General features: G+C 48.9%; 1 long non-coding RNA gene across 1 annotated transcript in view; it reads right to left on the bottom strand.

Moving 5' to 3' along the window:
- LOC142317186 (uncharacterized) overlaps positions 1-16,465 on the bottom strand; it is a 34,845-nt gene that overhangs the window by 17,524 nt on the left and 856 nt on the right. The window lies entirely within an intron of this gene.

Below are 16,465 nucleotides of genomic sequence, written 5' to 3' on the forward strand. Positions count from 1 at the left end.
GGGGTGGCTCAAAGAATTGATCAATTATTTGCTAAAAATCTCATTTATATTACAGTACAGTTGGAATAAATCTGTGAATTTGCACTTTTTATATGATGCATGCCATTTTCAGATCATGCTGGCTCCCCTCTCTCTCTGTTTGGTTGTAGTTATGCTACAAATGTCTGGTGGCTGGTCACCACCATGCTATGCACGCCTGATCTTGGTTTGCAATATATTCCTCCTGTTGGTAGCTGTACACATTCAGTTGCCTCGCCCTTTCCACAGGCATTGCTAATTAAGCACCATACTTGGATCTGGTCCGCCTTTATCAGTGGTTGCTGTCTGGCACTGGGTGGGTCAGTTCTGATATAGTCCTGGTATGTGTAGAGCTTGCTCCACATGCTGGGACCTGGGCTGGCCTCTATCCACAATTGCCTCTTTTGCAACATAGAAGCGGTTATATATACAGGTTACAGGTATGTGTGCTCCATTATGGTTCTGCTTGAAACTTTATCTAGGAGGCCGCATGGCACATGAAATACAGAATATAGAGTAGGACCCCCCTATTGAGATTTGCCGTGACGTTGGCAGGGGTGGCTCAAAGAATTGATCAATTATTTGCTAAAAATCTCATTTATATTACAGTACAGTTGGAATAAATCTGTGAATTTGCACTTTTTATATGATGCATGCCATTTTCAGATCATGCTGGCTCCCCTCTCTCTATATTTTATCCGTTGTATCGGATACATAATATAGCACACACATGGCTCACTTATCAAACACATCTCCACAAGATTTTCAAGCCCCACCCCCAATGTCATTCATTTGAACCCCCTTATAGAAGGTGAGGAGGGGGCAAATATAACGATCAAATATGATGAAAAGCACACTATAGAAGTAGGGGAGGAACATCCATCCTTCTCTACACTGATCCATCCTGACTCTACACTGGGCACTCCTTCCCTGCAGAAGCTCCCATTACAGTGCAACTGTGTGACAGGAGCCTCTCAGTAACCAATCAGCACTTTGTGTTACTACCAGGGAGAGTGTTCATTGATTAATGCAGACTCCTGTCACTGGTAGGAGCTTCTAATAACCAAGGTAGTGATGGGCAGTACTGATAGGTTACCGAGTAGCTCAGTAATTTTCGGACCCGGTGTTTTTCAGGCAATCACTAAGGTAGCAGGTCAGAAACGCGATGCCATTTTTTATCCACTAGTATGCTCTGTACCTTGTGCTGAAGTGCCTTGTATTTTAATTTGGAACAGAATAAAAATTTATTTTAATCTTTATGGATGGTCTGTGCTGGTCTCATCGATTTTGGTCTCTCCCAATCCACGATAATCATACAATCTAAATAAGCAGTCAGGTCATCACTCATTCATCGGGTGAAATGTTCTTTAGGTTTGTATAAAAGATCATCGTTCTCAGCAGTGCATTGTCCTGTGTAAGCAATATCTGAGAATGATGGCCACCTACAAAACGATTTATTACTGATTTTTTAGTGCATATCTGTAGCCGAATCAGCCTGTATAAAAAGGCTAATGAGTGACCACTGATCAGCAAACATTGTCAGACATGGACTGGTGCTGAGTCACAGAGACGTGTTATGTGGTAGTTCATTAAGGCCCCGTCACACACAACGAGATCGCTAACGATCTCGTTATGTATGACACCTACCAGCGATCAGGCCCCTGCTGTGTGATCGCTAGTCATTGCTGAAGGGTAGGGACCATTTTCTTCAAAGGTGATGTCCGGCTGGGCAGGACGCATCGCTATGTTTGACACTGTGTGACAGGGTCCCAATGACAGCCGAGATCGTTATACAGGTCGCTAATGCGTTGTTGGTAAGGCCTGACTGTGTGACATCTCACCAGCAACCTCCCAGCGACTTACCAGCAATCCTTATCAGGTCGCATTGTTTTCGGGATCGCTGGTAAGTCGCTAAATGTGACGGGGGCTTTAGATGCCAAAGAGAAAGCATTTTTATAAACCGGTTTTATAATAAGGCGGAAACATATTCCACATTTAGATCTGCTTATCTGTAGATTAAGCCCTGTGCAAGCCTTGTGTACTTACATATGGTATTGTGTACCTTTTGTAAGTGCAAACATGAATATGGTATTAAAGGGTGGAGCAGATTTATTCTGTCTTCATAGCAGATCGCACTCACAACAACATGGCATTTCTAAGCCAGTCCATTCTATGGGTGTTTATTGGATGTGTGGTCCCATCTGCAGTAAAGGGGGCTTTACAAGCTACGATATTGTTAATGTTTTATAGCCGGGGTCATGTTGCTAGTGACGCACATCCGGCGTCATTAACGATATCGCAGCGTGTGACACTGACCAGCGACCTTAAGCGACCTCAAAAATGGTGAAAATCGTTCACCATGGAGAGGTCGTTCCAAAACCAAAAATCGGTAATGGTTGATTATCGATGTTGTTCGTCGCTCCTGCGGCAGCACACATCGCTGTGTGTGACACCGCAGGAGCGTCTCCTTACCTGCCGCAATGCGGAAGAAAGGATGTTATTTCTCGCTCATCTCCGCCCCTCCGCTTTGATTGGCCTGCATCATCCGAGTTGTAGAGCCACTTTACTGCAGCAAAGACCCATATAGGAGATCAATTCTAGCAGTGGAGATCAAGGCTCAACAAATGCTCTCAGATACTGTATATCTAGTGCAAATAGCACATTGGGATTTTCTATAAATGACTGCCCATCTATATTGTCAGACGTAAAGGGAAGTCGTGTCCATAGTATGTCCAACAGCTTCAGCAATGAATGGAGAAGATGGCTCGAACCCAAGAAGGAGATTCCGAATGCTAGGATGGGGGAACAGTCAGGGACGTGTTGGGACAGAAATCACGTCTCTTTGGGGTGATTACTGCAGATGCTTCACGCTCGTAATACACATATGCCATGTGGCAATATTAAATTCTGCTTTTGTCAAACCTGTTGGGACACTTATGTACTAAGGGCATGATGGGATGCCTAAATAAAATCATACAGTGGTGAAATAGTGCAGCATTTCAAATCCATGCAGTACACAAAGTTATTGAACTCACAAAACGTTGCAGCCCGGAACCTGCCTGAAAAAAAGTGGTAAAAAAAGCACCAGAGACATGAGGGGAGCAACTGTAGGCATGCTGGTACGATAAATCCTGACCACAGTGAGAGATCCAGTATATGACCCTCAATACACTGTGCGCAGAATGATTAGGCAAATGAGTATTTTGATCACATGATACTTTTTATACATGGTGTCCTACTCTAAGCTGTATAAGCTTGAGAGCCAACTACCAATTAAGTAAATCAGGTGATGTGCATCTGTAATGAGGAGGGGTGTGGTGTAATGACATCAACACCGTACATAAGGTGTGCTTAATTATTAGGCAACTTCCTTTCCTTTGGCAAAATGGGTCAGAAGAGAGATTTGACGGGCTCTGAAAAGTCCAAAATTGTGAGATGTCTTGCAGAGGGATGCAGCAGTCTTGAAATTGCCAAACTTTTGAAGCGTAATCACCGAACAATCAAGCGTTTCATGGCAAATAGCAAATAGGGTTGCAAGAAGCGTGTTGGGCAAAAAAGGCGCGAAATAAAGTCATATGAAAAAGTTTGGGCACCCCTATTAATGTTAACCTTTTTTCTTTATAACAATTTGGGTTTTTGCAACAGCTATTTCAGTTTCATATATCTAATAACTGATGGACTGAGTAATATTTCTGGATTGAAATGAGGTTTATTGTACTAACAGAAAATGTGCAATCCGCATTTAAACAAAATTTGACTGGTGCAAAAGTATGGGCACCTCAACATAAAAGTGACATTAATATTTTGTAGATCCTCCTTTTGCAAAAATATCAGCCTCTACTCGCTTCCTGTAGCTTTTAATGAATTCCTGGATCCTGGATGAAGGTATATTTGACCATTCCTGTTTTTAACATAAATTCCAGTTCAGTTAAGTTTAATCGTCGCCGAGCATGGACAGCACGCTTCAAATCATCCCACAGATTTTCAATGATATTCAGGTCTGGGGAATTGGATGGCAATTCCAGAACATTGTAATTGTTCCTCTGCATGAATGCCTGAGTAGATTTGGAGCGGTGTTTTGGATCATTGTCTTGCTGAAATGTCCATCCCCTGCGTAACTTCAACTTCGTCACTGATTCTTGCACATTATTGTCAAGAATCTGCTGATACTGAGTTGAATCCATGCGACCCTCAACTTTAACAAGATTCCCGGTGCCGGCATTGGCCACAAAGCCCCAAAGCATGATGGAACCTCCACCAAATATTACTGTGGGTAGCAAGTGCTTTTCTTGAAATGCCGTGTTTTTTTGCCTCCATGCATAACGCCTTTTTGTATGACCAAACAACTCAATCTTTGTTTCATCAGTCCACAGGACCTTCTTCCAAAATGTAACTGGCTTCTCCAAATGTGCTTTTGCATACCTCAGGCGACTTTGTTTGTGGCTTGCTTGCAGAAATGGCTTCTTTCGCATCACTCTCCCATACAGCTTCTCCTTGTGCAACGTGCGCTGTATTGTTGACCGATGCACATTGACACCATCTGCAGCAAGATGAAGCTGCAGGTCTTTGGAGGTGGTCTGTGGATTGTCCTTGACTGTTCTCACCATTTGTTACGGTTGCTGCGAGCACTGGAGACTATGTCCAGATTTCTTGCTACTGCACATGTGCGAGCGCTGGAGACTAAGTCCAGATTTCTTGCTACTGCACATGTGCGAGCGCTGGAGACTAAGTCCAGATTTCTTGCTACTGCACATGTGCGAGCGCTGGAGACTAAGTCCAGATTTCTTGCTACTGCACATGTGCGAGCGCCGGAGACTAAATCCAATCTTGGAGCCATTGCACATGTGCGGGTGACATCATCGCTGACACGAGGTCACATGTCTCTGACACCTTCTATGCCGATTGGTCGCTGGTCATGTGCTTGTGACGTCTTGCTCGGTGATAGGCCAGCATGACGTCACTCCTGTCGTTCTGGCAGCGGATTGGCTCTGGTGTCCTCCATCTTGGATGAGGCACAGAGTCTATATAAGACCCTGACACACGCCGCATGGTGCTCAGTCCTCTTGGTTCATGCATATGAGTAGACGCTCTGTGCGCGTTCCTCTAGGCATTCCTCTGTCTATGCTAGGTGAGCGCTACCGGCAGGGTAGCGTTCTTATACCTTACAGCTTCGGCTGCTGTCCGTATCCTTTTCTCTTAGGGGAGCGGACATAGGCAGGTGCCTGAGGCACATAGTCTGGCTGGGCCTTGTGATTCTACTCGTAGGTGGACGTTGCCGCTAGGGTAACGTTCCTTATACTGCGTCTGGCAGTTGTTCGTATCCTCGCACACTAGGGGAGCGAACAGAGGTAGGAGCTTTGTGCGGCTTACGCTGCTGTTCGTCTCTTTTGCACCACTAGAAGAGCGGACCTAGGCAGGTGCCATATCTAGTGGTTCGTGTCCTCGCACACTAGTGGAGCGAACGCTGGTAGGAGCTTTGTGCGGCTTACGCTGCTGTTCGTCTCTTTTGCACCACTAGAAGAGCGGACCTAGGTAGGTGCCATTTCGCACACATTGCCTTTGTCTCTGTGATTATTAACAGAGATCATTCCACACACCCTCCAAGTAAGGGAGGAATTGCTTTACTTACTTATTATATCCTGTGAGTTAACAGAGGTATTGCACTCTGCCATAGTCTGCAGCAAAGTCTTTGCACGGTGGACCCTGACTGTCTGATACTCCTTTCAGTTATTATCAGACAGCCCCCCGTAACACCATTCTTCTTCTCTGCCTTTCTGATATTTTTCTTGGCCTGCCACTTCTGGGCTTAACAAGAACTGTACCTGTGCTCTTCCATTTCCTTACTATGTTCCTCACAGTGGAAACTGACAGTTTAAATATCTGAGACAATTTTTTGTATCCTTCCCCTGAACAACTATGTTGAATAATCTTTGTTTTCAGATCATTTGAGAGTTGTTTTGAGGAGCCCATGATGCCACTCTTCATAGGAGATTTAAATAGGAGAACAACTTGCAAGTGGCCACCTTAAATACCTTTTCTCATGATTGGATACACCTGTCTATGAAGTTCAAAGCTCAATGATGTTACAAAACTAATTTAGTGCTTTAGTCAGTCAGTAAAAAGTAGTTAGGATTGTTCAAATCAAGAAATTGATAAGGGTGCCCATACTTTTGCATCAGTCAAATTTTGTTTAAATGCGGATTGCACATTTTCTGTTCAATAAACCTCATTTCAATCCAGAAATATTACTCAGTCCATCAGTTATTAGATATATGAAACTGAAATAGCTGTTGCAAAAACCCAAATTGTTATAAAGAAAAAAGGTTAACATTAATAGGGGTGCCCAAACTTTTTCATATGACTGTAACTGCCCATGAATTGAGGAAAATCAAGCTTCAAGCTTCCAAGATGCCATTTGCCACCAGTTTGGCCAATTTTCAGAGATGCAATGTTACTGGGGTATCAAAAAGCATAAGGTGTGCCATACTCAAGGACATGGCCAAGGTAAGGAAGGCTGAAAAACGACCACCTTTGAACAAGAAACATAAGATAAAACGTCAAGCCTGGGCCAAGAAATATCTTAAGACTGATTTTTCAAAGGTTTTATAGACTGATGAAATGAGAGTGACTCTTGATGGGCCAGATGGATGGGCCAGAGGCTGGATCAGTAAAGGGCAGAGAGCTCCACTCCGACTCATACGCCAGCAAGGTGGAGGTGGGATACTGGTATGGGCTCGTATCATCAAAGATGAACTTATGGGACCTTTTCCGGTTGAGGATGGAGTGAAGCTTTAGGCTATGTGTCCACACTGCGGAAAATGCGCGGATTTTGCCGCGGATTTCTCGCGGAAAAGCCGCGGATTTTCCGAAAATCTGCAGCAGCGGCACTTTCTATGGCATTTTGGAAAGGCTGTGCCCATGCTGCGGATTTTTCCGCGGCGGATTTGCCGCGGATTTTGATCCGAAAAATCTGCAACATGTCAATTATTGTTGCGGATTTTGATCCGGATTTTGGCTATAGAATTGGGGAAAAAAAAAAAATCCGCACCAAAATCCGCGGCAATTCCGCACCTTTGAAAAGGTGCGGATTTGCAGGGAAAGTCGTGGATTTTCATGCAGAAAAATCCGCAGCAACATTCTACCGTGGACACATAGCCTAACTCACCGACCTACTGCCAGTTTCTGGAAGACAACTTCTTCAAGCAGTGGTACAGGAAGAAGTCGGTATCGTTCAAGAAAAACATGATTTTCATACAGGACAATGCTCCATCACATGCATCCAACTACTACACAGCGTGGCTGGCCAGGAAAGGTCTAAAAGATGAAAAAACAATTACATGGCACCCTTGTTCACCTGATCTGAACCCTATAGAGAACCTGTAGTCCCTCATAAAATGTAAGATCTACAGGGAGGGAAAACAGTACACCTCTCGGAGCAGTGTCTGGAGGCTGTGGTGGCTGCTGCATGCAATGTTGATCGTAAACAGATCAAGCAATGACAGAATCTATGAATGGTAGGCTGTTGAGTGTCATCAGAAAGAAAGGTGGCTATATTTGTCACTAATTTTTTGAGGTTTTGTTTTTGCATGTCAGAAATGTTTATTTCTAAATTGTGTGCAGTTATATTGGTTTACCTGGTGAAAATAAACAAGTGAGATGGGAATATATTTGGTTTTCATTAAGTTGTCTAATAATTCTGCACAGTAATAGTTATCTGCACAAACAGATATCCTCCTAAGATAGCCAAATCTAAAAAAAAAAAAACACTCCAACTTCCAAAAATATTAAGCTTTGATATTTACAAGTCTTTTAGGTTGATTGAGAACATAGTTGTTGATCAATAATAAAGAAATCCACTAAAATACAACTTGCCTAATAATTCTGCACATGGTGTAAAGTGATTTAAAGATCCCAGTATAGGACCCCAATCAAGTAATCTGCAGGGAACACCATATAGGTTCTCCCACAGGAGAAATTCCACAGTTTTGGGAAATCTCCTTAACAGTGAATGTCTGCTGAAATCTCAAATTGAAGGTCACTGAACATCGGCAGAGAAATTCAGACCACACAAATACTGCTGGTATAAATTCCTTTCTCAGTGAAAGGCAGGTGCACATGTGACATGCTTTATTATTACAAGACTTTTTATAGAACAATAGTTGGTTAGTCTTTTAGCAAAATTCCTAAGTATGCCATTGGTAATATTAAAAGCATATGTAGAAAGCCTGTAATATTTGTCCATATTTGGAATTTCCTCTCCAGCCATAGGTCACAAAGTCCTTATCAGGTAGTCCACTATGGACAGATCCAAACTTAAGGCGCCGTCACACAAGCCGATATGTCGTGCGATCGCACCCGCCCCCGTCGTTTGTGCGTCACGGGCAATTTGTTGTCCGTGGCGCACAAAGTCGTTTACCCCCGTCACACATACCTCCTTAACGACGTCGCTGTGGGCGGCGAACATTTTCTTCCGGAATGGGGAGGGACGTTCGAAGTCACAGTGACGTCACACAGCGGCCGCCCAATAGAAGCCGAAGGGCAGAGATGAGTGGGACGTAACATCCCGCCCAACTCCTTCCTTCCACATTGCCGGCGGCCGCAGGTAAGCTGCAGTTCGTCGTTCCTGTGGTGTCACACGTAGCGACGTGTGCTGCCGCGGGAACGATGAACAACCGACGCACAGAAGGAGGAACGACATTTTGAAAATGAACGATGTGTCAACGAGCAACGATAAGGTGAGTATTTTTGCTCGTTCACAATCGTTCAGAGATGTCACACGCTATGACATCTCTAACAATGCCGGATGTGCGTCACAAATTCCGTGACCCCGCCGACATATTGTTAGATATATCGTAGCGTGTGACGGGGCCTTTACTCAGATGCAGGCAGTCATCATTAGCAACATTTTCATTCTGTTCACTTGTATTAGACATCATCCGCAGAATCCATCTTGTTACTCATATACAAAAGAAAGCTTGCTTATAAAAAGCATATAAAAAATATATTGTATTCTCACAGTAGAAAAGCATATAGAAAAATATATCCTCTCGTATCACAAGCTATACGCAAGTGGAACCGTACCCTAAGGCTAAGGACACACGGCGAGTAAAACAGAGTGTGTGGCAAGCGATTTAAAAAAAAAAAATAAAAAATAATAATAATCTTATTCCACCCTAAACCATGTTACTCTATGGGGTCACTCCCATGAGCAATTTTTTCCCCAGTCATAATAGGACTGAGAAAACAATTACAGCATGCTGTGGGTGGAATCCGATTTGATTTCACTCGCACCCATACAAGTCTGTGGGTGTTAAAGAAACATTGCCCTGTACTCGCATGACACCGGAGTGCAGTGCGATATACGGATCAACTGACAATGGAGGAGATAGATGAACCCCTCCCTCTCCTCTGCAGCGCCCGCCCTGTCCTCAGCGGCTGTGCTGCAATCGCATCACAGTAGCATGACACATGGCTTACACTCCAGCAGAGTGGGAGCCAAGGGTCATGTGATGCACTCGCAGTAGTGCATGTACGGTTTCACTTACGATTTTAACGGACAAGTGCAATCCAATAAATCATCGGATTGCACTCACACCAGTATTAATCAATCAGGCAGTATTAGTCTGCTACTTTTTTTTCAGCTCAAATTGTGCTGACGATCGAATCGCAGCATGTTACGTAGATTGCACCAGACTTGCTAATGCATGTCTATGGGTGCGGGAAAAATATTGCACAGCATTACATATGCATATCATACAGATGCTAGGTGAGAAAAACCTACACACTCGCACAGTACTTGCATGTACAGATGCTAGGCGAGAAAAAAAATGCGCACTCACATTACATACGAAAGATCATAGGCATGATACTCATCCCACTTTACAGGACGTGTATCAGGGTTCGGTTCCACTTGCTTTTTGCATGGACGAGTGCAATCCGATAAAACATTGGACTGCACTCGCACCAGTGCAAAACTATGGGGCAGTGTCCATCTGCGATTGATTTCTCATGTCACAGAGGCATGAATCGCAGCATGCTGTGTTTGGCAGCGAATCTCGGCCCCAGCACTCCAATACAAGTCTACGGGAGCGTGTGAAATATCGCACTGCACTCGCATGTAATCTGAGTACAGTGCGATACACACAGAGACAGGCAGCGGAGGAGATGGGGAGAAAGTTCTCCTTCCCTCTTCTCCACAGCTGTGATACAATTGCAAGATCGCATCACAGTCGCATGACCCTCGGCTGGCGCCCGCAGCAGAGGGTCATTGGCATATCGCTTCCGATGCTCTCGCATCAGAAGCTCTTCGCAAATGGAACCGTACCCTAAGGCTGAGGCCACACGGGGATTACTGCGAGTGACACTCGGATCATGCTCGCAGCACAGCGGGAGCAGAGCGTCATGCGACTGTGGTCCGATCCTGCGATCAGACCACAGTTGCGGAGGGGAGGGTCTGCGCTGCAGAGGAGAGAGATCTATCTCCCTAGCTCCTCCATTGCCGGCTATTGCGATTCTCGCACTGCACTCGCGTTACACCGGTGTAACGTGAGTGTAGTGAGATGTTTCTCTTTCCCCATAGACTTGTATGGGTGCGAGTGGAACAGGATCACGTTTCACTTGCAGCATGCTGCAACTGTTTTCTCGGTCCGATTAGGGTTGAGAAAATAATCGCTGATGGGAGCGGCCCCAGAGTAATATTGGTACTCGCTCCGTATTACTCTCCGTGTGTGCTAATGTGGCGCCCCTGACCTGGTCAGGCACCACTGAGTACTGCACCCATGCTGGGGACAGTACAATACAGGTAATCCAGAAGGCTGACCGAGGTGTGACTACACAGGCGCATAGTGATCAGGTCTCACACATGTACCTTTGAGAGGACCCCTGGGGATCCCAGGAGGGGGAAAAGCCTTCACCTCCACTGGAATAGTGGAGGGGGCCAAAAGCCTCCATCTCCTCTCAAGGGGTGTGGTAAGAGAGTCTGGTTGCTAGGTGGCGTAGGCAGGCACAAAAGGGAAAAGAGAAGGAGGAGTAAACAGTCTGCAGCAGAGTGTGGAGGAGTGAGGAGCAGGAAAGTGGAGCTCAGACAGGAGCAGCAGTGAAGGTCCCAGATGTGAGCCGGTTCAGAGCAGAGTCCAGGGAGCTCCGAGGAGAGCTGACCCCTTCCCCTGGGCTGCTGTAGTCTGACAGCGTCCGCGCAGTGGCTACCGACGGGGGAGAACGGTCAACTAGGAGTGCTACCCGAAACCCATCTCAGCTAGAGAGAGAGCACGGAGTGGGAAGTAAGGAGACTGCTAGGGAGTACCAGGCCCAAACGGGCGGCAGATCCCGAAGCGGAGATAGATCCAGCTTTCTTTTGCTAAACCTGCCGGTGTGGGGCTCTCAAAGCCCACACCACAACAACCAAAAGCCGCAGCCACGTAGCCACAGTTAGGGCCCATAGTTCACAGGAGGCAAGCAGCTGGAGTGATCTGGCCCAGGCAACAAGCAAACGGCAAACGAAGGGGAGAGAGGCTTCAGCAACTTCCCTGGGTGACCCCCATAGGGACTAAAAGTCGGGGTTACCCCAAACCACCAAGGGCTAAGGAAGGCGAGTTGGTAGTCACCATCAGAAGTCAGCCTGAAGGATACCTGGTTCCAGCCTGGTTCATCCCAGCTACGCCCGGGTTACTCACCCTGCCATCTGAAGTGAGTAAAACCCCTGAAAGACATTCTGCGTGTGTGGAGTTATTCTGCGCCTTGTGGTACTACGCACCTACACAGGGCCCTGGGGCTTGCCTCACTCTCAGGAGGCTATTCCAACTAACTGCACTCACCATCAGCCCCAGGCGTCCCTCAACCTGCAGTGGCGGTCCCCACTGACCGCAATACTGAGAGTGGCGTCACGACAAATAGAAGATTCTCCTACCGGTGACAAGATCCAGCCGAGTGGAGTCCCTGAAGGTAATGCACCGACACAACACCTGTGGGGCTTCACATCTGGCGTCACGAACAGGATAAGGACTAGACCTGTCCAGACAGGTGACCATGTGCCTGGGCGGTCCGCTTGAAAAATTGGAAGCGCCGCCATATTGCCACCATGAAAAGCGCGCTGAAAAACAACAGCAGCCCGCGCTGGAAGAAGTTACCGCCCACGAAGAGGTGTGGCTACCCAGAGATCCCCTGCAGAGTTCTGACCTCGCTAGTGAAGAGAGCGGAAGCGTCCAGAGACGTCGGGACAGAAAGGGGGCCAGAAGCCTGCTGCTGGGAGAGGAGCTGCTGAAAGAGGCAGAGCGGAAACTGAACAGCTTGCTACTAGAGGCAACGACGAGTCCACTGCTGGGAAATCGTGCAGAAGAGGGCGCAGAAGAAATGGCGTCTGACCGCAGAAACCCAGAACCGGGCTCCGCTGCCTGGTGGTATCGGGAGCTGGCCCAGTTCTGCGACCGACTGGAGACCCGGGTCGTGGAGCAGATCAGAGAAGAACGCATGGAACTTCTGGAGATGGCTGCCGCGGTTCAGGCCTATGAGGGGAGAGCCGCGCGCCGAGTGCCAGACCGGGCGGTGACGACTCAGACCCCGATGCTGCCACCGATGGGTGAGTCCAGTGATACCCCTGCCAGCGCGAGTGCCCCGACCCCTGCTGTCACGTCCGCGGTCCCTGAAGAGGCGTCCGGCGCGGCGACGCTGAGCCAGGCCGCAGCCACGCCAGGTGCGGCCCGCCAAGCCCCGGCCGCCGCAGCGATGCCCTGCTCGGCCCACCAAGACCCGGTCCCTGCAGCGACGCCCAGTCCAGCCCGCAAAGAACCGGCTGCCACCGCGACCCTCATCCACGCCGCAGGTGTGACGCTGACCCAGGCCGCCGCCATGCTAGGCCCGGCCCGCCGAGACCCCACCGCAGCAGCAACGCTCGTCCGCGCCGCAAGTGAGGTGCTGAACCAGGCCGCAGCCCCGCCAGGTGCGGCCCGCCAAGCTCCGATCGCTGCAGCGACGCCCAGCCCAGCCTGCAAAGATCCCATCGCAGCTGCGACGCCGATCCAAGCCACGACAGCGACGCCAATCCAGGCCGCCGCAGCGATGCCCTGCCCGGCCCGCCAAGACCAGGCCGCCGCCATGACAGGCGCGGCCCGCCAAGAGATTGCATCACCATTTACCCCGGCCTGCAAGGCCAGAGCAGACACCGCTCCCCAGTCCAAAGAGGTCCCTGCTGGAAAGCCCACGCTGGGGGAGGACCCCGCATACTGGCAGCTGAAGGCTGACATGGAGGCCAAGTTTCCACAATGGTTGGTGGACCAGTACATACTCCCTCCGCATACCCCCAAGACGACTCCTGCAGCAATCATGCCAAAGAGATCCCTGCCTGGGCCTGCTGAAGAAAGTCCATCCCCAGCACTGCCACCAAAGGAGTGCTCAGAAGAACTAAGGGGGAGAGGAGGCCAGGAGGCTGAGGAGCTGACCCCGGAGATACCAGCAGTGGATCCATGCCCAGAGCCGGAGATGTTGCCATATTCTCGCTGGGATGAAGAGGAAGATTTATCCAGCAACCTCACCTGGGAGCCTGCCAGCAGTGAAGCAGCCACCCAGCAGAATCAAGCCCGCAAGACACGGCGCCGTAGCAGAAACCAGTTGTCACCTGCTCCGCCATCCCCAGAGCAGAGAGAAGTCACGGCCAGAGACCTACAAGAAAAACGGTTCCTGAGAAGAGCCAAAGCACAGGTCAGAGGACCCCTTTGTAGAGGAATTGTGGAAGACTTTAGCCTGAAGTCAGGATACGGATTCATCGTTGCACCTGGTATAAAGGAAGGTATCTTCGTCAATAGAAGAGACGTGAGAGCTCATTTGCCCAGAGGACATCCTGGAAGAAACTTAAAGATGGGAGACTCCGTACAATTTACCATGCATCAAGGAGAAAGAGGGTGGTACGCGCTAGATGTAGCACCATGTCCTAAAGAAGAAAGGAAAGACAGCGATAAAGAAAGAAAAGACAAAGGACCTACTGACGAGACTACCACAGATGAAGAAAAAGGTCAAGGAAGCAACAGGTGCCGCAGCCCTACAGGCCCAAGCCCTGGTGAGGAGGAATCCATGTAAATAACATAAGAAGTAAAGCAAGTTACCAGTTTTGAAGTTTTTGCAACGTTTTAAAGTTTAAGTATGTGCCCACATAAACTAATGTGAGAAATGAACCTTAAGGCTATGAACTGGCTATAGCCACAAACTCTCGCAGTGTAAATAGTTACACCAGAGGGCACCACCACCACCAGAGTCAGCCTGTTTAGGGGCTTGGCTCGTCTGCAACCAGGGAGCACGTCCGTATATAGGGCCTTGGCTTACCTGCAACCAGAGAGCATGCCTGTTTATGGGGCCTGGCTCTCCACCACAAAGAGGGTACCTGGTCAGCACCAACTGTGGAGGCCGCCTCTACATCCTGCCAGAAGAGGCTGAAGGCGCGGATCCACCAGGCCAGGTATACCCTGAAAACCACCAGCCCATGTAAGCCGCCTCTACATCCTGCCAGAAGTGACTGAAGGCGCGGCCAACGTGAGAGGGTTTTGGGTGGGTTAACGGACTTGTGGGTGGAGGGTGGTGATGTATGGTACCTGGTGCTTTCAAATGTTTTACATGTTTTAATGTTTTATGCATTTTAAAATGTTGTCTTGCAGCCCGAGGACGTGCTGGTGATAACTAAGGGGGAATGTGGCGCCCCTGACCTGGTCAGGCACCACTGAGTACTGCACCCATGCTGGGGACAGTACAATACAGGTAATCCAGAAGGCTGACCGAGGTGTGACTACACAGGCGCATAGTGATCAGGTCTCACACATGTACCTTTGAGAGGACCCCTGGGGATCCCAGGAGGGGGAAAAGCCTTCACCTCCACTGGAATAGTGGAGGGGGCCAAAAGCCTCCATCTCCTCTCAAGGGGTGTGGTAAGAGAGTCTGGTTGCTAGGTGGCGTAGGCAGGCACAAAAGGGAAAAGAGAAGGAGGAGTAAACAGTCTGCAGCAGAGTGTGGAGGAGTGAGGAGCAGGAAAGTGGAGCTCAGACAGGAGCAGCAGTGAAGGTCCCAGATGTGAGCCGGTTCAGAGCAGAGTCCAGGGAGCTCCGAGGAGAGCTGACCCCTTCCCCTGGGCTGCTGTAGTCTGACAGCGTCCGCGCAGTGGCTACCGACGGGGGAGAACGGTCAACTAGGAGTGCTACCCGAAACCCATCTCAGCTAGAGAGAGAGCACGGAGTGGGAAGTAAGGAGACTGCTAGGGAGTACCAGGCCCAAACGGGCGGCAGATCCCGAAGCGGAGATAGATCCAGCTTTCTTTTGCTAAACCTGCCGGTGTGGGGCTCTCAAAGCCCACACCACAACAACCAAAAGCCGCAGCCACGTAGCCACAGTTAGGGCCCATAGTTCACAGGAGGCAAGCAGCTGGAGTGATCTGGCCCAGGCAACAAGCAAACGGCAAACGAAGGGGAGAGAGGCTTCAGTAACTTCCCTGGGTGACCCCCATAGGGACTAAAAGTCGGGGTTACCCCAAACCACCAAGGGCTAAGGAAGGCGAGTTGGTAGTCACCATCAGAAGTCAGCCTGAAGGATACCTGGTTCCAGCCTGGTTCATCCCAGCTACGCCCGGGTTACTCACCCTGCCATCTGAAGTGAGTAAAAACCCTGAAAGACATTCTGCCTGTGTGGAGTTATTCTGCGCCTTGTGGTTCTACGCACCTACACAGGGCCCTGGGGCTTGCCTCACTCTCAGGAGGCTATTCCAACTAACTGCACTCACCATCAGCCCCAGGCGTCCCTCAACCTGCAGTGGCGGTCCCCACTGACCGCAATACTGAGAGTGGCGTCACGACAAATAGAAGATTCTCCTACCGGTGACAAGATCCAGCCGAGTGGAGTCCCTGAAGGTAATGCACCGACACAACACCTGTGGGGCTTCACACTGACCCTAAGGCTGGGGATAATTACTGCGATCCTCGCATGACACTTGGCTCACGCTGGCAGCACAGCTGAGCCGAGTGTCATGCGAGTATCCCTGCGACTGAGGTCCATTTTTGCAAGCAGACCTCAGCTGCGGGGGGGGTGGGGGCGCAACACTGAGGAGGGGCGGGAGGGATTTATCTCCCTCTCTCCTCTGTAGCCGGCTATTGCCATTCTCGCTCTGTACTCGCAGTACACCGGTGTACCGCGAGTGCAGTGCGATCTTTCTGTCGCCCCATAGACTTGAATGGGTGCGAGAGAAACAGGATCGCATTACACCCACAGCACGCTGTGATTGTTTTCTCGGTCCGATAAGGGCTGAGAAAATAATCGCTCATGTGCGCTGACACAGACTCATATTGGTCCGAGTGGAATGTGTCTTTTTTATCGCACTCCACTCGCACTGTTTTTCTCGCCGTGTGATTTAGGCCTAAAATTGTCAATTTCATTGTACTCTTAGAGTATTACTCAATGAGGCAGTGTCCATCTGTGAGGT

This window comes from Anomaloglossus baeobatrachus, chromosome 6 (assembly GCF_048569485.1).
Source record: "Anomaloglossus baeobatrachus isolate aAnoBae1 chromosome 6, aAnoBae1.hap1, whole genome shotgun sequence".
NCBI lineage: Eukaryota > Metazoa > Chordata > Amphibia > Anura > Aromobatidae > Anomaloglossus > Anomaloglossus baeobatrachus.